At 42.6% G+C, this 25,121-nt stretch overlaps 1 protein-coding gene across 4 annotated transcripts in view; it reads left to right on the top strand.

Moving 5' to 3' along the window:
* LOC104668803 (serine/threonine-protein kinase Sgk3) overlaps positions 1 to 25,121 on the top strand; it is a 194,785-nt gene that overhangs the window by 37,872 nt on the left and 131,792 nt on the right. Inside the window, exon 1 of one of the 4 annotated variants that reach the window (XM_030937862.1) lies at positions 8,863 to 9,273. The exons of 1 other annotated variant lie outside the window; for it this stretch is intronic. The gene's annotated coding sequence lies outside the window, so the exon portion shown is untranslated. Of the gene's footprint in view, positions 1 to 8,862; positions 9,274 to 9,486; positions 9,566 to 25,121 lie in introns of those variants that run through there. 2 more of the 4 variants (XM_030937861.1, XM_030937863.1) reach the window with 2 other exon arrangements.

Below are 25,121 nucleotides of genomic sequence, written 5' to 3'. Positions count from 1 at the left end.
AGAACTGTGGTCAGAACCTAGGCAGTGTGTGTCCAGGATCTGTGCTTTTCACTTCGAGTATCTTGAATACTGTGCTAGAAAATAAAAAGTTTTCACAATCACTCCCCATCTCAGCATAAAGTATTATGTAGATTCTATTGAAGGGATTTAGTTTTACAAAATTGACCACATCAATGACGTCTTGTACTACACAAAACTGCAATAGACTGATTGTGGATGAACTAGGGCACCCAGTCAACCCTTTCAATTGTGGAAAGTCTCTCCTTCTCAGGTTACCTCACACAGCACACCTCTGACATGACTGACAAAGGACTGTATGAGCATGCCAGTGTCACATTCATGTTAAATGATAAAGCTTAATTTTTTTCTTTCTTTCTTTTTAGACAGGGTTTCACTCTGTCACCCAGGCTGGAGTGCAATGGTGCGATCTTGGCTCAATGAAACCTCCGTTTCCCAGACTCAAGCCATCCTCCCACCTAGCATTCTGAGTACCTGGGATTACAGATGCACACCACCACGCCCGGCTAAGTTTTATGTTTTTGTAGAGACGGCGTATCATCATGTTGCCCAGGTTGGTCTTGAACTCCTGAGCTCAAGTGATCTGCCTGCCTTAGCCTCCCAAAGTGCTGGGATTTCAGGCATGAGCCAACCTGGTCTGTTTCTTACTTTTTAGAGAAAACAAATGGATGTTGCAATATTTTCTTTCTGTTCTTTCTGAACTTGTAGTAGATTGCCTTGAGCACCCTTTGGATGTCCACTCTCCACTTTCAGTACCATTTGCCTTAGCAAATATGAAGAAATTTAAAATTATCCAGGAGAAATACAGTTTCAGCAAAACAGATGCAGAGGAATTACATAGGATAATCAAAACAACTTCCTAAATATAATTTGAGAAATAAAAGGAGGCCAAGTTTAGATTTTAAAATCTGATAACGATGAAATGTAATTTTTTTGAAATGGAATTTTAAATGTAAGATTAATACAAGGCTGCATTATAAGAGTGTGAACGGGCCAGGTGCGGTGGCTCACGCCTGTAACCCCGCACTTTGGGAGACCAAGGCAGGCAGATCACCTGAGGTCAGGAGTTCGAGAGTAGCCTGACCAACATAGTGAAACTCTATCTCTATTAAAAATACAAAAATTAGCCCAGCATGGTGGCAGGTGCCTGTATTCCCAGCTACTTGGGAGGCTGAGGCAGAAGAATTGCTTAAACCCAGGAGGTGGATGTCGAAGTGAGCTGAGATCACACCACTGCATTCCATGATACTTAGGACTTATTTGATCCTTTATAGAGTTCCATGGTTCATACTGGGCATCTCCTCTAAAATCTAAAGAAAACATGGAGAAAATTTGGGAAAAACTCCTATGAGAGTCGTAAAACATTTTAAAAAATGAGAGAAAAAGTTAAAAGAACTCCGGTTGTTTATCTTAAAAAACTTAGGGGAATTTAAGAGTCTTCTTGTATATGAAGAGTTATAATTCCTTCAGGTCTACTTAAGTCTTTGACACATCTGGTTGGGCCAGACACAGATTCCTTAGATAATTTGTTAAGGAAATAACAGCAACGCATCTCTTTATGCCAGAAGCTATTAAGCCCTTGCATTTGAAATAGGTTCAATCATTAATTGCACATAATAGAAGTAAATAACTGAGTCACCAAATGAACAGTGTTTAAGAAAAGCTATTATTCTCCACTGATAAGCAACTGAAATAATAGTTATCTTCAAAGTCCACCTAGCAGGTTTAGTCTACCTACCCTAATATGATCCTCTGGACATAGAAACTGCTGACATGACTTATATAAATAAGTTATCGTCAACTATTAACAGACTTTTATTTTATGTACATAATAGACTAAATGAGATACAGAAAAAAGGAGAGAAAAATGAATGATTTATGTTTTATTCTTGATACTCATAAAAACTAGATTGGAAGACAATGAGATTTCCCTAATAGGAAAGTATAATAATATTATTTTAGATAATTAATGGTCTTAGGGAAATTTATTTTTATTTTTATTTATTTATTTATTTTTGAGACGGAGTCTCGCTCTGTTGCCCAGGCTGGAGTGCAGTGGCATGATCTCAGCTCACTGCAAGCTCTGCCTCCTGGGTCCACACCATTCTGCTGCCTCAGCCTCCTGAGTAGCTGGGACTACAGGTGCCTGCCAAGATGCCTGGCTAATTTTTTTTTTTTTTTTTTTTGTATTTTTAGTAGAGATGGGGTTTTACCGTGTTAGCCAAGATGGTCTCGATCTCCTGACCTCGTGATCCGCCCGCCTCGGCCTCCCAAAGTGCTGGGGTTACAGGCGTGAGCCACCGCACCCAGCCAGGAAATATAAAATAATTTCTAGCTACTTTTTAACAAAAAGCTGATGCTAGCAGTTTAAGGGTTCTGATCTCCTAACACTTCCCCTTGCTTTTTCTCATGAGTCTAATATAGAAAGTGAGAAAGTCCTGTGATCTGAAAAGCCTTATATTTGATCCTAATGTAGTCTTGTTTTAAAATAGTTTCTTCCCTGTTATGAAACACACTTGAACTTCAAGCATTTCAGTTTTGAGTTTGAACTTGGCTAATTTGGCCCAAGAAATGATGTTCAGCTTTGGGCCTCCCACCTATACACCTATACCCCCACCCGACAAAATGAACACATGCTGAACCATTTTCCGAATCAAAGAAACAAGTTAATTCTGCTCTGTTCTAGAGGCATTAATTGCTCTCAATTTCAGTTCCCATCAGGTGTTTTTTTGGTTTTTTGTTTTTTGTTTTTTGTTGTTGTTGTTGTTGTTGAAACAGAGTCTTGCTCTGTCACCCAGTTGGGGTACAGTGGCACAATCTTGACTCACTGCAACCGCCCCCTCCCGGGTTCAAGCGATTCTCCTGCCTCAACCTCCCAAGTAGCTGGGATTACAGGTGCACACCATCATGCCCAGCTAATTTTTGTATTTTTAGTAGAGACAGGGCTTTACCATGTTGGCTACTCTGGTCTCAAACTCCTGACCTCAAGTGATCCGCTTGCCTCGGCCTCCCAAAATGCTGGAATTACAGGTGTCAGCCACTGCACCTGCCCAACTGAGGGTTTTTTTGTTTTTTTTTTTCAGACAGAGTTTTGCTCTTGTTGCCCAGGCTGGAGTGCAATGGCGCCATCTCAGCTCACTGCAACATCTACCTCCCAGGTTCAAGCGATTCTCCTGTCTCAACTTCCCGAGTAGCTGGGATTACAGGCGCGTGCCACCCTGTCCGACTAATTTTTGTATTTTTAGTAGAGACGGGGTTTCATCGTATTGGTCAGGCTGGTCTCGAACTCCTGACCTCAGGTGATCTGCCTGCCTTGGCCTCCCAAAGTACTGGGATTACAGGCATGAGCCAGCATGCTCGGCCACTGAGGGTTTTTTTGGTTGTTGTTTTTAAACACAGGGTCTCCCTCTGTTGCCCATGTTGGACTGCAGTGGCGCAATCATAGCTCACTGAAGCCTTGACCTCCTGAGCTTAAGTGATCCTCCCACCTCAGCCTGCCAAGTAGCAGGGACTACAGGTGTGCACCACCATACTCATCTAATTTTTTTTTATAGAGACGGGGAGGGGTCTCACTTTGTTACCCAGGATGGTCTCAAACTCCTGGGCTTAAGGGATCCTGCCACGTCGGCCTCCCAAACTGCTGGGATTATAGGCATAAAAGCCACCACTACTGGCCTGAGTTTTTCTAACTGTATCTTGGGTTGCTTTGTGTTTTATTAAATTGTTTTGCTCAGAAAATTTAATAAATTAGTAAGCTGGGCATGGTGGCTCACACCAGTAATCCCAGCACTTTGGGAGGCCAAGGTGGGAGGATGACTTGAGCCCAGGGGTTTGAGACCAACCTGGGCAACATAGGGAGACCCTGTCTCTGCAAAAATAAAAAAATTAGCCAGGCGTGTTGGTGTGTACCTGTGGTGCTACTTGGGGGGCTGAGGTGGGAGGACTGCTTGAGCCCTGGAGGTCGAGGCTGCAGTGAGCCATGGTTGTGTCACTGCACTCAACCTGGGCAACAGAGTGAGACCCTATATCTAAAAAAAAAAAAAGTGGGACCCTGTCTCAAAAAAAAAAAAAAAAAAAGAGAGAGAGAGAAAGAAAAAAAAAAAAAGAAGAAGAAGAAAAGAAAATTTAGGCCAGGCTCGGTGGCTCACACCTGTAATCTCAATACTTCGGGAAGCTGAGGTGGGCAGATTAATTGAGGTCAGGAGTTCAAGATCAGCCTGGCTAACATGGTGAAATCCTGTCTCAACGAGAAATACAAAAATTAGCCAGGTGTCGTGGTGTGCACTTGTAGTCCCAGCTACTTGGGAGGCTGAGGCAAGAGAATTCCTTGAATCCAGGAGGTGGAGGCTGCAGTGAGCCGAGATTGCACCACTGCACTCCAGCCTGGGTGACACAGCAAAATTCCATCTCAAAAAAAGAAAAAAAAGAAAATTTAACAAATTAGTCACTTTTGTTTCCCCATATTTTTACCCATTTTTACAGCAAGCTTTTCCTTTTAATTATTACAATCTGAGCCAATTCATAGTTAGGATTATGTTTTTTAACTATCTTCTCCACAAAAATGGTTTTATTTTATTTGATACTGTGGAATGTTGCGATTAGAATGTCAGCTGATAAACATAGCTAGAAACTGAAGCAACAACTTATGGTGTCTGACCCACTTTAGCAGGTGAGTCTGTAGCAGAATGAGGGAAAAGGTACTCCAAAAAGCAATGCAAATAATATGAATCAAAGCCATCCTTTGCGAGGCTGAGCGAGGTGGCTCACACCTGTAATCCTAGCATTTTTCAAGGCCAAGGTAGGAGGATCATTTGATGCCAGGAGTTCAAGACCAGCCTGGGCAACATGGTGGGACACTGACTCTACAAAAAAGTTTAAAAATTAGTTGAGGTGGTGGCATGAGCCTGTAGTTCCAACAACTCAGGAGGTGGGAGGATGGCTTGAACGCAGGGACTCGAGGCTGCAGTGAGCCGAGATCACGCCATTGCACTCCAACCTGGTGGGTGACAGAATGAAACCCTGTCTCAAAAAACAAAACGAACCAGAAAGTGTTTTGCTTTTGTAAGCATATAGTTGGTAGGATTATTCTTACCTCTCTAGACTTAACATTTTATCTGCTATAAAACAAGTATTCCTTTTTTTTTTTTTTTTTTTTGAGATGGAGTTTTGCTTTATTGCCCAGGCTGGAGTACAGTGGTGCAGTCTCGGCTCACTGCAACCTCCGCCTCCCGGGTTCAAGCGATTCTCCTGACTCAGCCTCCTGAGTAGCTGGGATTACAGGCACCCACCACACCTGGCTAATTTTGTATTTTTAGTAGAGACAAGGTTTCACCATGTTGGCAAGGCTGGTCTTGAACTCCTGACCTCAGGTGATCTGCCTGCCTTGGCCTCCCAAAGTGCTGGTATTACACGCATGAGCCACTGTGCTAGCAAAAAACAAGTATTCTAATGAATAGCAGCCCTCACTAATGGAAGTGATATTTCTTGTATTTTTATAGCCCTCACTTCTTCTAAGGTTCTGATAAAAGAACTACAAATAGAGGGCTTTATTATGATACAAAAAAGTAACAATGCTTCCACATAAGCCACCATTTTAGAGAAAAGGTTTCCCATTTTGAATAGTGGAGGATGAAAACCAAGCATTCATTTCATTGCAATATATGATCTAAAATAATCATAATAACCATATTATTTGGCTGGGTAGTTGGTGTTTGTTTGTTTGTTTGTTTGTTGAGACGGAATCTCACACTGTCGCCCAGGGTTGGAATGCAATGGCGTGATCTCAGCTCACTGCTACCTCTACCTCCTGGGTTCAAGCGATTCTCCTGCCTCAGCCTCCCAAGTAGCTGGGATTACAGGTGCCTGCCACCATGCCCGGCTAGTTTTTTGTATTTTTAGTAGATACGGGGTTTCATTATGTTGGCCAGGCTGGTCTCGAACTCCTGACCTTGTGATCCACCCAGCTCAGCCTCCCAAAGTGCTGGGATTACAGGCATGAGCCACCACCAAAATTTCTAAAATCTGGCCATTTTAATACTATTACAAATGAAATATATATAATATTGGCATTTTAATATGTGTTTTAGAGCTAATAATGATGACGATAGCAGTCACTTGACATTATGTTACAGGCATTCTACTAAATTCATTTGATCCTCATAGCAATTTCATGAGATTAGCACTATTTTCTCTGTTTTACTCAAGAGGAAAAAGCACTATTATCCCCAGGTTACTGATGAAACCAGTGCTCAGAGAAGTGAAACAATTTGCCCAAAGCAGAAAGTGGCAAACCAGGAGTTAAACCTGGGTCTGTCCAATTCCAAAGCTTGTGTTCAAAATCTCTACACTATAGATAAAACAGATGAACAAAATATTTGCCCTATCTGAATGAACAGAATCATATTTTCAAAGAAAGTATTGGGACCCATAGTCTGATAAAAAGCTCTATTCTAAAAATTTATTTACATGAAATATTTCATAAAGGTATAAACATCAGCTAGACATTTAGCTGAACATTCAACAACTTTTTTTTTACAGTCTAAACTTGGAAACATAACAGAAAATGGGGATATAACCTATATATCTATCTATAGGTGAACACGATTAATCAAAGTGATCAGCCTTGTCCGGGTGTGGTGGCTGAAGCCTGTAATCCCAGCACTTTGGGAGGCTGAGGCAGGTGGATCATTTGAAGTCAGGGGTTCGAGACCAGCCTGGCCAACATGGTGAAACCCTGTCTCTACTGAAAATACAAAACTTAGCTGGGCGTGGTGGCGCATGCTTGTAATCCCAGCTACTGGGGAGGCTGAGGCAGGAGAATTGGGAGGCAGAGGTTGCGGTCAGCCGAGATCATGCCACTGCACTCCAGTCTGGGTGACAGAGTGAGACCCTGTCTCAAAAAAAAAACCAAAACAACAACAACAAAGAAATCAGCCTTAAAAATTGCCCTTAAAACCAATTTTAGACTGGGTGTGGTGGCTCACGCCTGTAATCCCAGCACTTTGGGAGGCCAAGGCAGGTGGCTCACCTGAGGTAAGGTGTTCAAGACCAGCCTGGCCAACATGGCGAAAACATGTCTCTACTAAAGATACAAAACATTAGCTGGGCGTGGTGGCAGGCGCCTGTAATCACAGCTACTCGGGATGTTGAGGCAGGAGAATCGCTTGAACCTGGAAGTCAGAGGAGGTTGCAGTGACCTGAGATCATGCCATTGCACTCCAGCCTGGGCAACAAAAGTGAGACTCTGTCTCAAAAAAAAAAAAAGAAAAAAAAAACTAATTTAATTACAGTGAAAAAGTCCTTAGTAGTCTGTGAATATATTTACCTCCTCTAGCTTTTTGAGAAATCTAGCTATTAAACTGCAGCTCTCAGACTGTAAAGGCAAAATGCCTAACATCTTGTCAGCTGATCAATTGAACCCAGCCTGGGCAACACAGTGAAACCCCTGTCTCTTAAAAAAAAAGAAAAAAAAGAAAAGAAAATACATAAAACGTTTGTGGGAGGTGATCTCCGTGTGTGTGTGTGTGTGTGTGTGTGTGTGTGTGTGTGTGTGTGTGTGTGTTCTTCACGATAGGACAGATTTATCGAGAAATGTTGTAATGGTTCCCAGATGTTTTTTTTTTTAAAAAGTCAAAATGTGGTGATAGCCAGGTATTTGTCTCTAAAGTGAGAATGATGTCATTCCACTTGGAGTTTATTGACACAGAACTTCCTTTTGTCTGAGAAATCTCCAGCACTGTGAATATGGCTTTAATTAAGAGATACACTGATCACTTGTTGATTTCGTTACAAGGGAGGAACTTCTCTAATCTATGTGGATTGCTTTGTGGACCACAGTAAAACATAAAAAGGACCACTGGCAATGTGTTGATTTGTATCTTCTGTATTCTTTTATTCATTTCTGAAAACTACTGTTTAGAAAGTTCTGTAGGATTACTGAAGTGTAAAATGTATTTGGATTTGCAATCCACTTTTTAAAGAGAGGCCATATTGTGGTTATTGACATTAAAAATGAATGTTCTTACCCATACTTGTGGGGCTAAATCTTTGAATATCATTTTAAAACATGAGGAAATGTCTTCTGAATTTAGGGAAGTCACACATAGATCCGACTTCCTCTAAAAACCTTTGGCACTTTATTTGTTCATAGATTTGTGGCAAATTCTCTGGAATCATGATCTAAAGTACAAATCATTGTCTCAAAATCTAAGGCATGACATGCACATGGGAATCTTTAAGTAGTTGTCTGAGTCTATCTTCAAGTGATATCTGATAAGACCTAAATTACGGTAGTGTCATGGCACGAAGAAAACAACCCACTCTACTTCAGAATCTTAACCACTTGACTCCACATCCATTGAACCATGTAATTCTTAGTTCTCCATTCAGCTTCTCTGTTAAAAGAGATAAACAGGTCTAAAATGCAGCTTCTGTAATTCGAGAATGAGTAATAAGCAGCTGTAAAGTGTGCACTCGGCTGACTTGGAGATTAATGGGAATAAAAAAAAGAGTCAGTAGATCCAAAAAGATGTGTGGAAAGGAAATTTCTCTGCACACAGGATCTGCCAATTTGTGAAAGTTCTCGATTGTTTATAAACACAAGGGCCGTAATTCTGCTAATGAAAAAAGTGAAAAACTGTCCAAATAATGCTAAATGAATCACAGTTGTTCTCAATTATTTGGATACTTAATTCACTCCTCTGAGTTTCCAGTTTACATCAAGCCAACCCCCAACACCCCGGGCTGACCCGGGGGGTCCTGATCCCTGCACACACCAGGTCATCTCCGCTGGGCCCTGGCGCTTTGGCCCGTGCGGGTCTTGGACCCCAGGGTAGCGGCCACTGCGGGCGCAGCAGCGGGAAACACCGGAGTCTGTGACTCCAGACAGGACCCACCGTGTCCTCTTGAACTTTGCACAGCGCGTGACGGGGGTAGACAGCGCACTGCGGCCCGGCCTTTCGCGGGGGTCCTCGGGGAAGAGAGAGGAGCGCGGGCTTCTTCGGAGGCCTGAGCGGGACGCAGCCTGCAGCCCCTCCCCGCACAGGCTGCCCCCGACCCTGCGCTCGCGCCGCTCTGCTGGGATCCGGCGCCTTCCTCGGCTGTCCTCGGCCTCCCGCACGCTCCGCGGGAGGAGCCGCCGGCGGCCGTGACGCGTCAAGGAGGAAACGCCGGCGCCCGGCTGCCCTGCCGGGAAGGAGGAAGCGCAGTGCATTCGGCTCCGCGCCCACTGCGCCGGGAGCAGCACCGCGGGGCCGGGTAGGTGCGGGACCGGCGGGAGGGTCCGCGCGCCCGGGACTCCAACTGCGGCCCGGGGCGGGAGGAGACGGGGCGGGGCGAGGGCCGCCCGGGCCTTGGCCGCTGCCTGTCCTCGGAAAAAGCCCTACCCTCGCCCAGCCCCCGGCTCCTGGAGAGTGTGGTCTTTGTTTCCACGAGGTGAATTCAGATCCTGCCTCGAGATTCCTAAACGTCCAAGGGGTGTCGGTGGCTGGACCTTGTTAACCCGCACGCAGCCGCCGAGCCTGGAGGAGCCGGGAACGCCGAGCCGAAAGTGGGTGCAAGTCACCTGCGAGGGTCGGGGAGGGGGCAGCCGCCAGAGTGGGGTGGATGGAATCGTTTAACCTGTTGTCAGCGGATCTGTAGTAAGAGATCTTAATACGTTGCATCTTTTAAGTTCTCTGTGATTTGAATCCTTACGTCTCTTCAAGTGAATCTGGCCCTGTTAATTCTCACAGTTTTAGCCATGGGCATGTACCCACTAGAAGTGCTTTGAGATTTTTAGATTCTGTCATTTTTAGTCATCGTTACTTGGAAAGAGAAAAGAGAAAGGAATCATCTCTTGAAAAAAACGCTTTCGTTGAGTTGTGCACAGTGACTTCTGAACCATGAGTAGAATTTCAGTCCTGCACCAGAGACTACTTAGGGTGCACTTGGGTGCAAAATAAATGCAGAGCACTGTAATTTCTAAATCTTTGTCAAAGTGAAAAATAGACTTGTGTATTTTGATTCTCTCCTTCTCTCCAGATTGAGACTTCACCCAGCCAATCTGGGAGGTGCCTTCTTTATTTACCAAACACTTACATAGCTCTTACTATGCGCTGGGCTCTTTCTAAGTGCTTTATAAATATTAAATCAAATTGTTAAGTCAACATATTATAGCGGTTCTAGCAATGAAGAGGTTATCCATACTTTAGTTCCCCAAATGTCGTTGGAAGAGCTATAAACATTAGAAGAAGTTTTAGGCGTGTTTTAGCACCGGGTGTGCCTCTGGTCCCCTTGGCTACCACTTCTGTAAGACAAGCCACCACCCCTGCATTTCCCTGGGGTAAGGGAGCCTGCAGCTCCTGGGAATGCGACCTGTTCAAAGCGGTGTTGGCCAGAACATGAATGACTTGTGTAACTTGGTCTCTCTCAACTGCCATTGTGCCCATCGGCTAACTCTGGAGACACCAGAACTTCCCCTTCTTTAACTGCCACTGCATGGAGCCTACTTTTGTTTTTGAAAAGATCTTTGTTCCTAATCTGTTCGGCATTATTTATGTGAAATTATTTATATGACAGTTTAGATATGAGGGTCAGATTGAACTTGAAATGCACTATAAAATAGAACATTTTTGTTTGCACACATCAACATAACAAATAACGTTTTGTAATTTTACTGCTATTTGCTCTTGGAAACATTGAATTGGTAGGTCAGCCTCATAAGTGTACATTTTGTGATTTGCAGATATTCAGAGAGGATATTTTTTCAGAATAACATGCCCTCTTCAAATGTGCACCATTAGAGACACAATGGGGTGACTAAGATAGACATGATTCTTGTAATTATGGTGACTATGAATGTAATGTCAAAATCTGCACATCAGACTAGCTTTCTGACTCCTTCTCCCCCTTTCTGCGCCCCCTCCCTTATCTCTCTCTCATATATTTAACTTTTCAGGGAGATGATTAAGTGAGCCGATAAGCCTTATTTAATAGGATTATGAAGTGTCTCTTGAAGGAAGAAGGCTCATGTTCCTCTGATATTTTAATAATTTATGGCACAACAGGCATTAGTGTCATTCGTGAATTCAGTTTAGCCAGATGACCCATGGCATTTTCATGGCTTGCACAGTGCTTCCAGACATACTCATTTACCCTTCAGTGAGATCTTGTGTGGTTGATCTCTTAACTACTTTTTATTACCTGTTTTTACAGATGAGGAAACTGAGGCATAGAAATGTTAAAGTGCTTTAGCCTGGATTGCACAGCAGGTGAGAGGCAGAGCTTGAATGGAGGGCAGGTGTATGGACAGTGCCTGGCACGTGCAGGCCTGTAATAAACATCTGTGGAATGAATGACTCTTCATGGCTTCAGATACCTTGCTCTTCAAAACATGTCTCTCAAAATACCATAGTAATTGATTTATGCCTGAGAGATTTTCCAGGCCTAGTCCAATGCCTCTCTTATTTCAAACAGTATCTGATACAGCACATTTTCTACAAAAAGGATGGGAATGCCCTTGGACTCATTTCTTAGGATCTGCCACCTCTGGTTTTTGAAAAAGAAAATAGGTGGGGTGTTTTTTTCATCCTACTTTTTTTTCTCTGATTTTGAGAGTTTAGAACGGACACATGGTATTTAAGTTTGTGTTGACAGCTTTCTTTTCTTCTTTTCTTTTTTTTTTTGAGACAGAGTCTTGCTGTTTCGCCCAGGCTGGAGTGCAATAGCACAGCCTAGGCTCACTGCAACCTCTGCCTCCCGGGTTCAAGCAATTCTCCTGCCTCAGCCTGGGACTGAGTAGCTGAGTAGCCTGAGTAGCTGGGACTACAGGCGCATGCCACCACAGCCGGCTAATTTCTGTGTTTTTAGTAGAGACAGGGTGTCACCATGTTGGTCAGGCTGGTCTCAAACCCCTGACCTCAAGATCCGCCCGCCTTGGCCTCCCAAAGTGTTGGGATTACAGGCATGAACCACTGTACCCGGCCACAGCTTTCTTATCTCTCTGAACTACTTAGATTTATGATCAAGTTCAAACTCAGTGATCATAGGTATTGTAAATATTTTTGAAATAAAACTATGTGTTTTATTGAAATATTGCAATGACTTTAGCATAAAGGGTCTTAAAAAATACACACAAAATTCCTCGACTATTTATATGCTTTAAGCATAGCCCTCTGTACCTAAAGTATGTGATTTCCAGATGGAAAACCTTAAATTAGAGAGTATAATATGGTCATTACCTGGCGGGAGGAATTGAGAAGGGTTATCAGGGAGAGATGAGAGATGGGATGGCCTTTCCCATGAGGTGTATTAGGCGGTAAGAAACCCTTAATGAAGACAGAGTCATCTGCCTATCAACGCTTTTCTGTGTGGGAGTGGAATAAAATACCTTTGAAACCTGCCTTGTTTCAGAAACCACTTTACCTTTTCCAATTCTCATGTTTTCTCTTTTTTAAAAAAATTAATGTAAATTACTGACTAAACTGCTGATTCATGAAACTCAAATTATGTAACATGTTATTCCTGACGGATGTAACAACTCCCGTATTATTTTAAGCAACTCAGTGTCTCTGTTTTCCTTTACCTTTTCCATTTCTCATGGTGGAGACTTTGCTCTCATTTCACTCTCCCCTGCCCAGTATCATGGAGAAAAGTGGTAAATCTAAGAGGTGCTACTTCCACATCTTGTAGTTCACGTCAAAGTAGTTTTAACTCAATGCTAACTTTCAGTTGTCATTGCCGAGGAAGACAATGTGGAAATCAGATTTGAAGGCCAATTCAAAGCATCACCCAGTAAAATTGTATTGGCTGTCTGAAGCTGAGCCAGAGGCTTTTCAAAGGGAATTAGGGCAGTGTGCAGTATCCTTGCCTTTGTCCAATTTCTCAAATCCTTTCCTATTTCTCCAGAGTTCTGAAAACCTGCCTAAGTTCACCTCCTTGTAGCCACTGTTATTCTATTACCCTAAATCAAGATCTGCTTTCCTTGGGTGGGATTGGGGGTGACTGAAAGAAACATGAAGATACAAGGGGAATTGTTAGAGAGTGAGGGACTGATAATATGTAAGACAGAAAATGGAGGTGTGTGTGAAATAGGTAATGTTAGTGAGGTCTTGTGGCAGAGGATTCCTGTGCAGTGCAGCTGTGCTTCCCGTGACAGGGCCGTACATATAGGAAAGACCTATATGGAATGAAAATTTGAGAAGAACTAGAAACATCTCTTGGCATGATACGATATTGGTGGGCAGTTACTTTGTACCATCAAGTGCAGAAGTGTTCTTGTGGGTAGCTCTTTCTTCAAGCCACTAAATGAGTTTGTTGGCAGATAATTAAAATGTAGAGGCCAGGCACGGTGGCTCACGCCAGTAATCCCAGCATTTTGGGAGGCCAAGGCGGGTGGATCACCTGAGGTCAGGAGTTCGAGACCAGCCTGGCCAACATGGTGAAACCCTGTCTCTACTGAAAAAAAAAAAAAAAAAAAAAAAAAACATAAATTAGCTGGGCATGGTGGCGCATGCCTGTAAGCCCAGCTACTTGGGAGGCTGAGGCAGGAGAATCTCTTGAACTCAGGAGGTGGAGGTTTCAGTGAGCGAAGATTGTGCCATTGCACTCTGGCCTGGGCAACAAGAGTGAAACTCTTTTTCTAAAAAAAAAGAAAAAGAAAAAAAAGGCCGGGCACGGTGGCTCACGCCTGTAATCCCAGCACTTTGGGAGGCTGAGGCGGGCGGATCACCTGAGGTCAGGAGTTTGAGACCAGCCTGGCCAACATGGAGAAACCCCATCTCTACTAAAAATACAAAATTACCTGGAGATGGTGGCGCATGCCTGTAATCCCAGCTACCTGGGAAGCTGAGGCAGGAGAATGGCTTGAACTCCAGAGGCAGAGGTTGCAGTGAGCCAAGATCGCGCCACCGCACTCCAAACTGAGCGACAGAATAAGACTCCTTCTCAAAAAAAAAAAAAAAGAAAAATGGATTTCATATGTAATATATTCATATACAAAAGTAGGACTCACTGATTAGCCAGTCTACAGACTGCTGTACAGTGGTGCTTCGTAAGTTTGAAAATGAGAAGGAACTTTATTATTCTAGTTATGTTTTTAATTAATTATTATTATTATTTTTGAGAAGAATCTCGCTCTCTTGCCCAGACTGGAGTACAGTGGCATGATCTCAGCTCACTGCAACTTCCACCTCCCAGGTTCAAGCAATTCTTGTGCCTCAGCCTTCTGAGTAGCTGGGTCTACAGTTGTGCACCACCATGCCCAGCTGATTGTTTTTGTATTTTTGGTAGAGACAGATGTCGCTATGTTGGCTAGGCTGGTCTCAAACTCCTGGCCTCAGTTTTCCACCCGCCTCAGCCTCCCAAAGTGCTGGGATTACAGGCGTGAGCCACTGTGCTTGGCCTACTGTAGTTATTTACCTCCCTATTTTTTTTTCTTTTTTTTTTGACATGGAGTCTCGCTCTGTCACCCAAGCTGGAGTACAGTGACACGATCTCAGCTCACTACAACCTCCACCTTTGAGGTTCAAGCGATTCTCCTGCCTCAGCCTCCGAAGTAGCTGGGACTACAGGCGCCTACTACCACACCTGGCTAATTTTGTATTTTTAGTAGAAACAGGGTTTCACCATGTTGGCAAGGCTGGTCTTGAACTCCTGACCTCAAGTGATCTGCCCACATCGGCCTCCCAAAGTGCTGGGATTACAGGCATGACCCACTGCTCCTGGCCTACCTCCCTATTTTCTAACCAAAAACAGATAAAGATTAACTTAAAATGATTTAAATTCCAACTCAGCATCTATACATGCAGATAAACATATATATGTGTGTGTGTGTGTATGACCAGTATATAGTCTATATAATCTAATGCACACGTATGTGGTTTTTGGGTTTTTGTTTTGTTTTGTTTTTGTTTTTTGAGATAGACTCTTACTGTGTTGCCCACACTGGAGTGTAGTGGCACGATTTTGGCTCACTGCAACCTCTGCCTCACAGGTTCAAGTGATTCTCCTCCCTCAGCCTCCTGAGTACCTGGGATTACAGACTCGTGCCACCACGCCTGGCTAATTTTGTATTTTTAGTTGAGATAGAGTTTCTCCGTGTTGGTCAGGCTAGTCTCGAACTCCTGACCTCAGATAATCTGCCCGCCTCAGCTTCCCAAAGTGCTGGGATTACAGGCGTGTGCCACCATGCCCAGCCAGATGTATGTTTTATATATGACCAGCTCAAAGGGAATTTTGGAATCATATTCTTAGTTTCCCGAGAAAACACATGCATCTTCACCCCCATTTTAATTTTAGTTTTGTCTTCCATTTTTTAAACTTTAAATTATAAAGGTATACAAGACTGAGGTGGGAGGATTGCTTGAGTACAGGAGTTCAATGTTATGGTGAGCTATGATTGTGCCACTGCACTCCAGCCTAGGTGACAGATTGAGACCCTATCCACCCTCGATAAAGAAGTATGTATGCTCTTAAATTCAAGCAATTGAGAAGCATATGTAATTTAAAAAAAAAAAATCCTCTCTACTCTAATTTTATCCACAAAGATAACCACTGCTGCTGCTATTTTTATACCCTTCTAGACTTTTTCATGCTTACATAAATTTGTGTATCTATATACGCACACAAGGGTTTTTTTTTTTTTTTTTTTTTTTTAATGGGAATTGTTTTACACGATCTGTTATTTTGGTTTTTTAATTTTCTTTTATTTATTTATTTATTTATTTATTTTTGTGTGTGTGTGTGACAGGGTTTTACTCTATCTCCCAGGCTGGAATGCAGTGGCACGATTGTGACTCACTGCTGTTTCGACCTCTAGGGCTCAAGCAATCCTCCTGCCTTGGCCTCCTGAGTACTGGTGTGTGCCACCATACCCAACTAATTATTTTTAATTTTTAGTAGAGACAGGGTCTTACTATGTTTCCCAGGCTGGTCTTGAACCCCTGGGCTCAAGTAATCCTCCTGCCTCTGCCTCCCAAAGTGCAGGAATTGCAGATGTCAGCCACTGTGCTGTGCCCATCCTGTTTCTTATTAAACCTATATATAGACATCTATAGATCTATATCGTTAGTTTCGATAGCTGCATAGTATTCTACTTTATAGTTGATTATCCATTTTCTGTTATTTCTATTGCTAACATTTTTACCATTTTGAGTCTTTTAAAATCACCAAAGTAATACTTTTTTGGACAAATAAAAGAAGAAATAGAGAAAATAAGAATTACCAGGAAATCTATCACTCATTGGTAAACCGCTATTAGCATTTTAGAATATGTCCTTCTAGGCTTTTATTTGTGTGTGCATGTGCATATCTTCAATGCCATTTTAAAAAGTTTCCCTTATACAGACTTGCTTTGTTGGTTAGAGAATCGCACTTATGTAGCCAGCCAACGTCACAGATTCCGTGCACCTTTGAACCAGTTATTTTACTGTTTCCTGGCCACCTGCCATGCCCCAGCCCTGGCTAACACTCTTGGAAATTTATACTACTGCTCATAAAGGGAATAAGGGTGTGTGGATAGATTGACAGATCCATCCAAATTAACATAAAGCACATGTTCTTCTAATGAGAGTCCGTCAATGTTTGTATTTTAAGTTCATCTAAAATACAAGATATTTAAGAAGAGAAATGATAGGATGTTCAATGTAATTGATTGTAATCACTAAAGGAGAAGCAGAAATAATTGACTTGAATCAAGGAAAAAGTGGCTGTTCTAAATTTCAGTTAGGAATTAGAACAACTGGCATGGTAGCTCATGCCTGTAACCCCAGCACTTTTAGAGGTTGAAGTGGGCAGATCGCTTGAGCTCAGGAGTTTGAGACCAGCCTGGGCAACATGGTGAAACCTAGTCTCTACAAAAAATACAAAAAATTGGACCAGGAGCAGTGGCTCACGCCTGTAATTCCAGCACTTTGGGAGGCCAAGGCGGGTGGATCACCTGAGGTTAGGAGTTTGAGACCAGCCTGGCCAATGTGGTGAAACTCTTTCTTTACTAAAAATACAAAAATTAGTTGGGTGTGGTGGTGGGTGCCTGTAATCCCAGCTGCTTGGGAGGCTGAGGCAGGAGAATTGCTTGAACCCGGGAGGTGGAGGTTGCAGTGAGCCAAGATCACACCACTGCAGTCCAGCCTGGGTGACAAGAGCAAAACTCTGTCTCAAAACAACAACAACAACAACAACAAACCTCTCTTTCTCTCTATATACATAAAATTAGCCAGGTGTGGTGGCACACACTTGTGGCCCCAGCTACTGGGAAGGCTAAAGTTGGAGGATTGCTTGAGCTGCAGAGGTAGAGTTTTCAGTGAGCTGTGATCATGCCACTGGACTCCAGCTTGGGTGACAGAGTGAGACCCTGTCTCACAAACAAAACAAACAAAAAAAGAAATTAGAACAGTTGAACTCGAGATGTTTTGAAATACTCGTCTAATAATGAGTACATTATTTATAGTATAATTGGTTTAAACAGCACTGCCACCAATGGTGGGAATAGGTGACCTTGAAGTTTCTTGTGATCCTATGATAGGCTGTTTCAGAGTCAGTAACACTTGACTTAGTATAATTTCATGCACACAACTCCCTCTTCACATACTAAAGCGACCAGTCTTTCCAGACAGCATTGGTCTGTGCTGACATCTCTCCACCCATCCGCTTTTCTTCTCCCAAGGTGTGAGTACACAATCTACCCCACACGGTCTACAGCAGGTGTAGGCTCCTGCACCCGTTGTGGTCTCCCCTGCTTTCTGAGAGTTTGCTGTCCTTTAGAAACCTTGTTCTTTTTTGTTCTTCTTCCACCTCTTGCATTAAGAAAATTTCTGTCTTTTCTCTATCCCACTCTCTTCATGTTGGTCTTAAGCAAAATGGGTACTAATCATGGTAATACGTTTAAGAGCAGGCCTTTAATAAGGAAATGGAAAGCTTTTAGTTTGGGAAGAAACATAGACATTATAAAGAACTAGTGGTTTCAACCATCAAAGCCCTTGAGAGTACCTAGTAATAGGTACCCATGCATTGGCATGGACTATAAAATTTAAAGCTATTTATCTTTTTTTTTTTTTTTTTTTTTTTTTTTTTGCTCATGTCATTGCAACAGCATTGTTTTGTGCTTTTTTTTTTTTTCCCAGTTAAAGATGTCAGTCATGTTATGGGTTGAATAGAGTGTTTTGGTCTTGAAAGCTAACTCCCAGATATGACCACTGTTCCTTTTAGAAAATATATCCAAAGTTCTATCAGGCTTTAAAATAACCTTTTTGTTTTCAAGTAAGTTAAAGGCTAAGAAGGGTATCTTGGGCCAAAGGTTAGCAATCTTTGAGAAGTGGTATGTCAGGATTCCCAACCACTTCCTTCCAGATTTTTATCAGTAGAGATATGCACTGGTGAGAGCTTAGATCAGATCCTTGGGACTTACAGAGGAAGCAATACTGGTTCAGGAATTCTAGGTCCCTGCTGGAGACTCTTAACAAGAGTTGGAGATAGAGGATCAGGCCCTGGAAACTGACTGCATACCAACTTCAGCTTGCCTGTAAAGGTGCGTGGGCCAAATGGTGTAGGAAGCTCCACACCGAGACAATAGCTACTTAAGCTGCACTGACAGTAAAGGCTTATTTTCTCATAAACAACAGTGGAAAAGCTTTTGTAAAGATGTTTTTGGTTTGTTTTTGTTTTTTGTTTTTTGTTTTCTTGAGGTCTCACTCTGTCACCCAGGCTGGAGTGCAGTGGTGCGATCTCGGCTCACTGCAACCACCACCTCCTGAGTTCAAGTGATTCTCCTGTCTTAGCCTCCCAGGTAGCTGGGACTACAGGTATGTACCACCACGCCTGGCTAATTTTTGTATTTTCAGTAGAGACGGGGTTTTACCGTGTTAGCCAGGGTGGTCTTGATCTCATGACCTTATGATCCACCCGCCTTGGCCTCCCAAAGTGCTGCGATTACAGGTGTGAGCCACCGTACCTGGCCTCTGAAAAGATGTTTTTATTCAGCCTCCCAACAACATGGTGCTAACATTGATGATGGCTTAGACATGAGCGTGCTATATCATTTACTTATTTAAACTGGTACTGTATTAGGTCGTTCTTGTATTGCTGTAAAAAAATAGCTGAGACTGAGTAATTTATAAGAAAAGAGGTTTAATTGGCCCCTGGTTCTGCAGGCTGTACAGGAAGCATCTGCTTCTGGGGAGGCCCCAGGAAGCTTACCACCATTGCAGAACACGAAGGGGGAGTAGGGACATCACGTGGTGAGAACAGGAGCAAGAGCAAGAGTGGGAAGGTGAAGGTGCCACACACTTTTAAATGACTCATTATGGTGAAGACAGCACCAAGCCACGAGGGATCTGCTGCATAATCCAAACACCTTTCACCAGACTTCATCTCCACCATTGGAGATTACAGTTCAACATGAGATTTGGGCAGAAACAAATATCCAAACTGTATCAGGTACCATTGTTAATAAACATTCAGAAGTAAAATTTTGTTATTTTTATTTATTTATTTATTTATTTTGTAAAAGAGTCAGCTGGGTGCGGTGGCTCACGCCTGTAATCCCAGCACTTTGGGAGGCCAAGGTGGATCACCTGAGGTCGGGAGTTCGAGACCAGCCTGATCAACGTAGTGAAACCCTGTCTCTACTAAAAATACAAAAAAAGTTTAGCCAGGCATCGGTGGTGCATGCCTGTAATCCCAGCTACTCGGGAGGCAGGAGAATTGCTTGAGCCCAGGAGGCAGAGGTTGTGGTGAGCCAAGATCGCGCCATTACACTCCAGCCTGGGCAACAAGAGCGAAACTCCGTCTCAAACAGAAAAAAAAAAAAAAGAAAAAGGGTCTTCCTCTGTCACGTAAGAAGGAGTGCAGTGGTGCAGTCTTAGCACACTGCAACCTTAACCTCCCAGGCTCAAGCAGTCCTCCCACCGCAGCCTCCCAAGTAGCTGGGAATACAGGCACACACCACCACACCCAGCTAATTTTGTTTATTTTTTGTAGAGATGGGGTCTCACCGTGTTGCCCAGGCTGCTCTCAAACTCCTGGGCTGAAGTGATCACACATCCTTAGCCACCCAATGTGCTGGGATTGTAGGCATGAACCACTTTGCCCAACTGTTATAATTTGTTAAAAATACCTCTTATGTTTTGTAATTCTACATCTATGTAGTTGAACACAGTTGATAATTTAGTCCATTCTGACACAAGTACCTTTTTCTCATTTCTAATTGATCTCTTTTTATCCCACTCTCTCTTCTCACCAATATTTGGTTTAATTTTTTGTGTGTCTGTAAGGAGATTTTTTTACTGATGAAAGACAAGATATTCCAATGTTTTAGCGGAGAGAAGTTTTTAAGATTTATTAGACTGTACCCCCTTTTCCCTTTATCTCCCCTTTATATTTCTATTATTTCTGACTTTTGCTAACATTAACATCATTTATTTCTAGTCTTCCTTTTATTTTAATTTTTGTATTAGGACTACAGGCTCATACCACCATGCCCAGCTATTTTTAAATATTTTTTATAGAGATAGGGTCTAGTGAGGGTCCTGTTGCCCAGGTTAGTGTCATACTCTTGGCCTCAAGCTACCCTCCTGCCTCAGCTTCCCAAAACACTGGGATTACAGGCGTAAGCCGCCATACCCAGCCTATTTCTCCTTTTAAAAGTCCACTAAGGCTGGGCATGGTGGCTTACGCCTGTAATCCCAGCACTTTGGGAAGCTTATCACAAGGTCAGGAGTTTGAGACCAACCTGGCCAATATGGTAAAACCTTGTCTCTACTAAAAATACAAAAACTAGCTGGGCGTGGTGGTCGACACCTGTAGTCCCAGCTGCTTGGGAGGCTAAGGCGGGAGAATTGCTTGAACCCAGAAGGCGGAGGTTGCAGTGAGCTGAGATCTCACCTCTGCATTCCAGCCTGGGTGACAGAGCAATACTCCGTCTCAAGAAAATAAATAAAAACTAATAAAAAGTAAAAGTCCACTGAAGTGTAAACTAAAGTATTTATCCTATTGAAATTATTTATTGCTTTCACTGGACATGTTAGAATTAAAATTTGCCTGTGAGATGCAGAATGTTGTGGATAAAATGCTACCTTTTGTGTGGAAAGATCAGAAAAAATAAGAATATATTATGTTTTGCTTGACTACATGTAAAGGGACTCTGGAAGAACACATAAGAAATTGGCATTGTTGGTTTGGCATGGTGGCTCATGCCTGGGAGGCCAAGGCAGGTGGATCACCTGAAGTCAGAAGTTCAAGTCCAGCCTGGCCAATATGACAAAACCCCGTCTCTACTAAAAATACAAAAATTAGCTGGGTGCGGTGGCTCAGACCTGTAATGCTAGCACTGTGGGAGGCCAAGGCGGGCGGATCACAAGGTCAGGAGATCGAGACCATCCTGGCTAACATGGTGAAACCCCATCTCTACTAAAAATACAAAAATAGCCGGGTGTGGTGAAGGGCATCTGTAGTCCCAGCTACTCAGGAGGCTGAGGCAGGAGAATGGTATGAACCCAGGAGGCGGGAGCTTGCAGTGAGCCGAGATCGAGCTACTGCACTCCAGCCTGGGCGACAGAGCGAGACTCTGTCTCAAAAACAAAACAAAACAAAACAGAACAAACAAAACAAAAAAATTAACTGGGCACGGTGGTGGGTGCCTGTAATCCCAGCTATTTGGGAGGCTGAGGCAGGGAAAATTGCTTGATCCCAGGAGATGGAGGTTGCAGTAAGCCGAGATCGTGCCGCTGCACCCTAGCCTGGGTGACAGAGTAAGACTGTCTCAAAAAAAAAGAAAAAAAAGTCAGTGTTTATCTCTTTGGGGTGGGGAATAAGAACTGGGTGGATAGGGATGGGTGGGAAGCCGACTTCTCACTATGTTTTCTTTTTTTAACCCTGTGAATATGTAACGCATTGTTAAAATAATGTTTAAAATCATGTCCTGGAGTTTCCTGACTTTTAAAAATTAGATCTATATATATCTAGTGTTCTTTTCCCATATAAAGTCATTAGTAAAGTTGTGTTTTAAATTGTTTTTTTTTTTTTTTAAGAATGCATGTGTAGTCTAGTCTCAAAGGACCAGTAGTAATTTGCAGGCACCTTGCCATGGCTTTGTTCTCCTTCAGCACTCTCAAATGCTGTGACTAAGATTCATTATGAAGCCTTCCATTAGGAAATTCTCATACTGCAAATACAGCCAAACCTTAAATTATTGCTGGCTTATTGGAAGAACTATTTAATTGAAATTATCTGCAGTATTTTGCCAAGTGGATACTCAGTTGTTTCCTCATAAAAACTCTTAGATAATACCAATGCAATTACTGCAACATCAGTTTATCTTTCTCCCATGATATCTTGTGTCTTATCATCATGGTTATAATTTTGCCTACTTAAGATTATATGAGTAGGGCCGGGCGCGGTGGCTCAAGCCTGTAATCCCAGCACTTTGGGAGGCCGAGACGGGCGGATCACGAGGTCAGGAGATCGAGACCATCCTGGCTAACACCGTGAAACCCCGTCTCTACTAAAAAATACAAAAAACTAGCCGAGCGAGGTGGCGGGCGCCTGTAGTCCCAGCTACTCGGGAGGCTGAGGCAGGAGAATGGCGTAAACCCGGGAGGCGGAGCTTGCAGTGAGCTGAGATCTGGCCACTGCACTCCAGCCTGGGTGACAGAGCAAGACTCTGTCTCAAAAAAAAAAAAAAAAAAGATTATATGAGTTTGGTGCTTTTAGAAGATAAAGGTTGGTTTACTTTTAGTATTTAGATAATTGTGTCCTTTTCAAGTTATACATGCTAAACCAAATATTTTCTTTAATCAGAATTTTTGTAGTTTTTATCATGTATGACCTGTGTTTTACCTCTCAGAGAACAAAGAAAAAGGCACTAATATTTATTGGGTTCCTACCATATGCTGGGTGCTTTAGAGACATTATTTTATTAAATACTCATAATAACGCTGTGGGATGGGTAGGTCGTTTTATTTTGCAGATGAGCCACTTGGGCATAGTGAGGTTTCCAAGGTTGCTGTTTGTGGCCAACATGGGGCAGAGCTGATCTGAACGGGTCTCTCTGGCTTTACCACGAGGTTCCCCTGTGTTACTGACAAGAGGGTAAAAGCTGACTCCTCTCAAAGCCCCTCATCTGAAAGAACAGGGAGAACTGATTAACAAATAACCCATAGTACCATCTGCTGGTGAGGCAGTGGTTAAATTAGTTTGAAAATGGGCTTTCATTTTTACTTTATCATTGTGAAATCATATTAATACTTTAATCTAGAAACTTGTGCCAGATTTCAAGAAGAAAGCTGATTCAAATGTTTTAAATATGTATTTTGTACCTAATAGAAAAAGACTAAATATTTTACGTTTAGCTGGGTGTGGTGACATGTGCCTGTAGCCCCAACAATTTGGAAAGCTGAGGCGGGAGGATCGCTTAATCTCAAGAGTTTGAGGTTACAGTGAGCCATGATTGCTCTGCTGCACTCCAGCCTGAATGACAGAGCAAGACCCTATCTGTAAAAAAATGATTTAAAAGCTGATTGTGTTAAATCCTATAGAATTTGAATATCTTATGCTGTTAACTGCAGAACTGTCAAACTCTTGCTATTAGTAACCAATGTCCTGTGAACTTTACCAGTGATTAAAAGTACTATTGTCATATTCTAAAACCTAACAATGATAACCAGTACCACTTATATTAATCTGTGGAAATAGAGAAATAACTTTGTTGATTTTTGTTGCATGTTAGCTAAGTTCCTATTAACCAAGTAAAGATGATAGAACATGTTAGATCTGAATTCCTTTTTGTTTGTTTGTTTGTTTGTTTGTTTGTTTGAGACAGGGTCTTGCTCTGTTGCCCAGGATGGAGTGCAGTGGTTCAATCTCAGCTCACTGCAGCCTCAATCTCCTAGGCTCAAGTGACCCTCCCACCTAAGCTTCCTAAGCAGCTGGGACTACAGGTGCGCACCACCTGGCTAATTTTTGTATTTTTTGTATTTTTTTGTAGACACAGGGTTTTGCTGTGTTGCTCAGGCTGGTCTTGAATTCCTGGGCCCAAGTGATCCACCCACCTTAGCCTCCCAAAGTGCTGGGATTCTAGGCATGAGCCACCATGAGCCAGGTCTGAATTTTTATATACTACATCATCCTGTGATTCTCTTATCTAATAAAAAGTATTATGATCCTGGGCAAAGATGGTGGTATAGTCTGGATGTGTCTCCCACAGTGCATGTGTTGGAAACTTAATCCCCAATACAACAGCATTGGGAGGTGGGGCCTTTTGGGAGGTGTTTAGATCACGAGGGCTCTGCCCTGGTAAATGGATGAATGCTGTCATGAAAGTGGGAGTGGTTTTGCCCTCTCTTGCTTTCTGCCATATGATGACACAGAGTTTGTCCTTTTTTGCCCTTTCTACCTTCCTCCATTCAAGGACACAGCAAGAGGCTCTCAACAGGTGCTGGCACCTTGATCTTGGACTTTCTAGCCTCCAGAACTGTGAGACATAAATTTCTATTCTTTGTAAATTACCCAGTGTCAGGTATTCTGTTATAGCAGCACAAATGGACTGAGACAGATGGTGAGAAAGACGCTGAGAAAATTCAAATGATTGGAAAAGTTTAAAAAGAAGTAAAAAGTCACAAATAGTAAATGCAGAAGACAGAATAAACCCACAGCATACGCTAGAGTAATTTACACTTAACACTTAAAAATAACAGCTTTATTGAGATATAATTCACATACCATTAAAGTTGCTTTTTAAACCACAATTCAGTGGTTTATTCACAGAGCTAGGCAGCCATCACCACTATCTAATTCCAGAACTTTCATCATCCTCAAAAGAAACCCTGGTCCCATTGTCAGTCACTCCCATCTCTCCTTCCAACCCGCCGCGAGTAATGACAAATTACTTTCTTTCTCTGCAGATTTACCTAGTCTGGACATTTTATTTTAAAAATGTGATCATACAGTATATGATCTTTTGTGAGTGACTTCTTTCACTTAGTATAATGTTTTCAATGCTCATCCATGTTGTAGCATGTGGTACTTCATTTCTTTTTTTTTTTTTTTCGAGATGGAGTTTCACTGTTGTCACCCAGGCTGGAGTGCAATGGTGAAATCTCAGCTCACTACAATCTCCACCTCCCGGGTTCAAG

This window comes from Rhinopithecus roxellana, chromosome 9 (assembly GCF_007565055.1).
Source record: "Rhinopithecus roxellana isolate Shanxi Qingling chromosome 9, ASM756505v1, whole genome shotgun sequence".
Lineage (NCBI taxonomy): Eukaryota > Metazoa > Chordata > Mammalia > Primates > Cercopithecidae > Rhinopithecus > Rhinopithecus roxellana.
Note: the sequence above shows the minus strand (reverse complement) of the source record. Positions and strands in the feature narration are given on the sequence as shown.